Source organism: Hypanus sabinus, chromosome 26 (assembly GCF_030144855.1).
Source record: "Hypanus sabinus isolate sHypSab1 chromosome 26, sHypSab1.hap1, whole genome shotgun sequence".
NCBI classification, from domain to species: Eukaryota; Metazoa; Chordata; class Chondrichthyes; order Myliobatiformes; family Dasyatidae; genus Hypanus; species Hypanus sabinus.
In genome coordinates this window covers 41,083,229-41,088,886 of record NC_082731.1, presented here as the reverse complement: position 1 = coordinate 41,088,886, position 5,658 = coordinate 41,083,229, and positions in this window count along the sequence as shown.

Sequence of the window (5,658 nt, the reverse complement as noted above, 5' to 3'; positions counted from 1 at the left end):
ATGGATGGTCGTACGAGCAGCCGGTGCAGATCACAAGTCCTGGTTATGCGACCACTGACGACAGGCAGACAATCTCTGAAGAGTATTGATAATGGCTGGTGGTCACCCGTCTTGTAAAGACACTGCCCAGAAGGCAATGGCAAAATGGCAATGGCAAAAATGGTGCAAGGGGGAGGGATTCAAATTTCCGGGGCATTGGAACCAGTTCTGGGGGAGGTGGGACCGGTATAAACAGGACGGTCTGCACCTGGGCTGGACTGGAACCAATGCCCTAGGGGTTGCGTTTGCTACTGCTGTTCAGGAGGCTTTAAACTAATGTGGCAGGGGGATGGGGACAAGTGCAGAGAGACAGCGTGTGTAAAATGAGGGTAGAAGCAAAAAGTAGTAAGGTGAAAAGTAAAAGTGGCAGGCAGGCAAATCCAGGGCAAAAAGCAAAAAGAGCCACTTTTCAGCATAATTGTATAAGGGCTGAGTGTTGTAAAAACAAGCCTGAAGGCTTTGTGTGTCAATGCGAGGAGCATTCGTAACAAGGTGGATGAATTGAATGTGCAGATAGTTATTAATGAATATGATATAGTTGGGATCACAGAGACATGACTCCAGGGTGACCAAGGATGGGAGCTCAACATCCAGGGATATTCAATATTCAGGAGGGATAGACAGGAAAGAAAAGGAGGTGGGGTAGCATTGCTGGTTAGAGAGGAGATTAACGCAATAGAAAGGAAGGATATTAGCCTGGAGGATGTGGAATCAATATGGGTAGAGCTGCATAACACTAAGGGGCAGAAAACGCTGGTGGGAGTTGTGTACAGGCCACCTAACAGTAGTAGTGAGGTTGGGGATGGCATTAAACAGGAAATTAGAAATGCGTGCAATAAAGGAACAGTAGTTATAATGGGTGACTTCAATCTACATATAGATTGGGTGAACCAAATTGGTAAGGGTGCTGAGGAAGAGGATTTCTTGGAATGTATGCGAGATGGTTTTCTGAACCAACATGTCGAGGAAGCAACTAGAGAGCAGGCCATTCTAGATTGGGTATTGAGCAATGAGGAAGGGTTAGTTAGCAATCTTGTAATACGAGGCCTCTTGGGTAAGAGTGACCATAATATGGTGGAATTCTTCATTAAGATGGAGAGTGACATAGTTAAAGAAGAGTAACTTTGAATGTATGAGATGTGAATTGGCTAAGATAGACTGGCAAATGATACTTAAGCGTTGACGGTAGATATGCAATGGCAAGCATTTAAAGATCGCATGGATGAACTACAACAGTTGTTCATCCCAGTTTGACAAAAGAATAAACCAGGGAAGGTAGTGCACCCATGGCTGACAAGGGAAATTAGGGATAGTATCAAGTCCAAAGAAGAAACATAAAAATTAGCAAAAAAAAGTGGCACACCTGAGGACTGGGAGAAATTCAGAGACCAGCAGAGGAGGACAAAGGGCTTAATTAGGAAAGAGAAAAAAGATTGTGAGAGAAAGCTGGCAAGGAACATAAAAACTGACTGTAAAAGCTTTTATAGATATGTGAAAAGAAAAAGATTGGTCAAGACAGTTAGAAACACTGATTGATCATAGGGAACAAAGACATGGCAGACCAATTGAATAACTACTTTGGTTCTGTCTTCACTAAGGAGGACATAAATAATCTTCCAGAAATAGTAAGGGACCGAGGGTCTAATGAGATGGAGGAACTGAGGGAAATACATGTTAGTAGGGAAGTGGTGTTAGGTAAATTGAAGGGATTAAAGGCAGATAAATCCCCAGGGCCAGATGGTCTGCATCCCAGAGTGCTTAAGGAAGTAGCCCAAGAAATAGTGGATGCATTAGTGATAATTTTTCAAAACTCTTAAGATTCTGGATTAGTTCCTGAGGATTGGAGGGTAGCTAATGTAACCTAACTTTTTAAAAAAGGAAGGAGATAGAAAACGGGGAATTATAGACTGGTGAGTTTGACATCGGTGGTGGGGAAAATGCTCGAGTCGGTTATCAAAGATGTGATAACAGCACATTTGGAAAGAGGTGAAATCAGACAACGAATCTGATAGAATTTTTTGAAGATGTAACTAGTAGAGTGGATAGGGGAGAGCCAGTAGATGTGGTACATTTAGATTTTCAAAAGGCTTTTGACAAGGTCCCACACAGGAGATTAGTGTGCAAACTTAAAGCACACGGTATTGGGGGTATGGTATTGATGTGGATAGAGAATTGGTTGGCAGACAGGAAGCAAAGAGTGAGAGTAAACGGGACCTTTTCAGAATGGCAGGCAGTGACTAGTGGGGTACCGCAAGGCTCAGTGCTGGGACCCCAGTTGTTTACAATATATATTAATAATTTAGACGAGGGAATTAAATGCAGCATCTCCAGGTTTGCGGATGACATGAAGCTGGGCGGCGGTGTTAGCTGTGAGGAGGATGCTAAAAGGATGCAGGGTGACTTGGATAGGTTAGGTGAGTTGGCAAATTCATGACAGATGCAATTTAATGTGAATAAATGTGAGGTTATCCACTTTGGTTGCAAGAACAGGAAAACAGATTATTATCTGAATGGTGGCCGATTAGGAAAAGGGGAGGTGCAACGAGACCTGGGTGTCATTGTACACCAGTCATTGAAGGTGGGCATGCAGGTACAGCAGGCGGTGAAAAAGGCTAATGGTGTGTTGGCATTCATAGCAAAAGGATTTGAGTACAGGAGTAGGGAGGTTCTACTGCAGTTGTACAAGGCCTTGGTGAGACCGCACTTAGAGTATTGTGTGCAGTTTTGGTCCCCTAATCTGAGGAAAGACATTCTTGCCATAGAGGGAGTACAGAGAAGGTTCACCAGATTGATTCCTGGGATGGCAGGACTTTCATATGAAGAAAGACTGGATCGACTAGGCTTATACTCACTGGAATTTAGAAGATTGAGGGGGGATCTTATTGAAACGTATAAAATTCTAAAGGGATTGGACAGGCTAGATGCTTGAAGATTGTTTCCGATGTTGGGGAAGTCCAGAAAGAGGGGTCACAGTTTAAGGATAATGGGGAAGCCTTTTAGGACGGAGATGAGGAAAAGCTTCTTCACACAGAGAGTGGTGAATCTGTGGAATTCTCTGCCACAGGAAACAGTTGAGGCCGGTTCATTGGCTATACTTAAGAGGGAGTTAGATATGGCCCTTGTGGCTAAAGGGATCGAGGGTATGGAGAGAAAGCAGGTACAGGGTTCTGAGTTGGATGATCAGCCATGATCATACTGAATGGCTGTGCAGGCTCAAAGGGCCAAATGGCCTACTCCTGCACCTATTTTCTATGTTTCCATAAACCACTTCTTTCTTTTCAGATCTTTTTTTTATTATTATTATTATCCAAAATACATCGAAGTAAGTAACATTCACAATGTCTCAAAAGAGAGAGAAAAAAATAATATTAGGACTGAAAAAACGGTGACACAAAAAAAGAGAAGAAAAGAAAAAAAAGCCCTATAAAAGCAAGAGAAAGGTGTGGGAGAAAACCCATTAGGTGTTCAACCCCGGAGCCGTGCGTCATACAAAAAGCTTCTGAAGATAAACGTCAAACCGCCAGCAAAAAATAAAATTATACCAAAATTTACAATTGGATCGTGGAGAAAATCTATCAATTAACTCAAGTGGTAGTAGCGAGCAAATGAACCCCATCTTTACTCAAAACCAAACATAGGTTCGAAGGTCCGACTTCTAACTTACTCCAAACTAAGACATAACATCGCTTGAGAGAACCATTGTGACAGAGCGGGAGCCGACGTACCCTTCCACTTCTGTAGACAAAATTTGCCAAGAACAGTCATGGTCATGGGAAGCCCATGATTGCCCATGTCACATGACAGGGCTCATAGTGATGACATCACACAACACTGCACATAATGATGATGTCATACGACATGGCGCGTAACCAACGAATGATTGATCGTCATCATTTTGCCGTTGCCTTCGTCTGTAGATTTCCAGAATGTTTTGGGTATATGGGTCAGCTTTTCTATTTGGGCACATATTGGAACCAAGATGAGAAGATGCGAGGGAGATGCAGGTCAGCAGAACGCGAGGATAAGGCCGAATGGCCTCCCCTACTCAGAAGCAGAGAGTTAGGGGAACTGAGTAAGACAATACCTACTCCTTCTCACCCCTCACTTTCTTCTCCTTTCCTTTCCAGTCCCGATAAAGGTTTCTGCCTGAAATGGTGACTGCTTATTCCTACCCTCACACTACTGTGCAAATCTCTTAGACACTTAGATATAAAACGAGGGCGCCCTAGAATTTTGCTCAGTCCCGTAGTAATTGTATGTATTGCACTGTACTGCCGCCATGAAAAAAGCAAATTTCATGACATTTGTGAGTGATGATAAACCTGATTCTGATCTGGGTCTCTATTGTGGACTGAGAGTGGGAAGGGGGCAGAGAGAGGGGAATCATGGTTGGGAAAAGGGGAAGGGAGAGGGAAGCACCAGAGAGACATTCTGTAATGATCAATAAACTAACTGTTTGGAATCCAGTGACCTTGCCAGGCGTCTCAGGGCTGGGTGTGTCTGCACCCACTGCCCCTGGCTCTCTTCTGCCACCCCACCCACACCGCTCTACCTTCGCCGTTCCCAACATCCTTTGCTCCCACCAGGTTTACTAACTCGCTCTCTGCTCCATGTTGATAAATGCAGTCCTGTGCCAAAGTCTTAGGCACCCTGGCTGTGTAGATGTGCCTCAGACTTTTGCACAGCTCTGTGCAAAATGGGATAACGTTGGAGAGTTAAGGCTCGGGTGCAGGTAGATGGACCTAGGCCAACTTTCAGGTCAGCATGGACCAGATGGGCCAAAGGGCCTGGGTATGTGCTGTGTGACTTTATAACCAGTCATCGGTCCAAGCCAAAGGGGAATGTGACTTCACATTCATGCTCCCTTCCAAGTCCCATACCATTCGCACTTGGATCGTCACTCCGCCACCAGCACCGGGCTTGTGTCCTGCAGCTCCTTCCGAAACGGCATTGTGGTACAGCCTCACTACACAGAGTGCGGTGGTTCAGTGGCTGGGGGGTGGGGGGGGGGGTTTAGGGGGTGTGTTCTGCATTTTTAGCCCTGCCACCATCCTAAGAAAGTCAAGTCAAGTTTATTGTCGTTTAACTATATCTCTTCGGCTGTCCATCGGTTTTCGATGATGACTGAGGCCTGGGCAGGGTTGTATGGGAGACCGGCAGTTGCCCAAGCTGCAGGCCTTCCCCTCTCCACGCCACCGATGTTGTCCAAGGGAAGGGCACTAGGACCCAAGCAGCTTGGCACCGGTATAATCACAGAGCAATGTGTGGTTAAGTGCCTTGCTCAAGGACACAACACATTTCCTCAGCTGAGGCTCGAACCAGTGACCTTCAGATCACTAGACTGACGCCTTATCTACTTGGCCACATGCCATTGAACTATATACACGTACAGCGTGAATCGAGACGATGTTTCTCCGAACCAGGGTGTAAAGCGCAGTAGTACACATAACACACACAATAACTTGGAAAGTAAGGATAAAATCTACAGATGGATTACACATAAATAAACTAAGTAATGTGCATAAATTAAATATTGTCAGGTATGGAACAGATTAACTGGAGACACGTTGAATGCGATGAGGCAGGGAGTTCAGAATCCTAATGGCCTGAGGGAAGAAA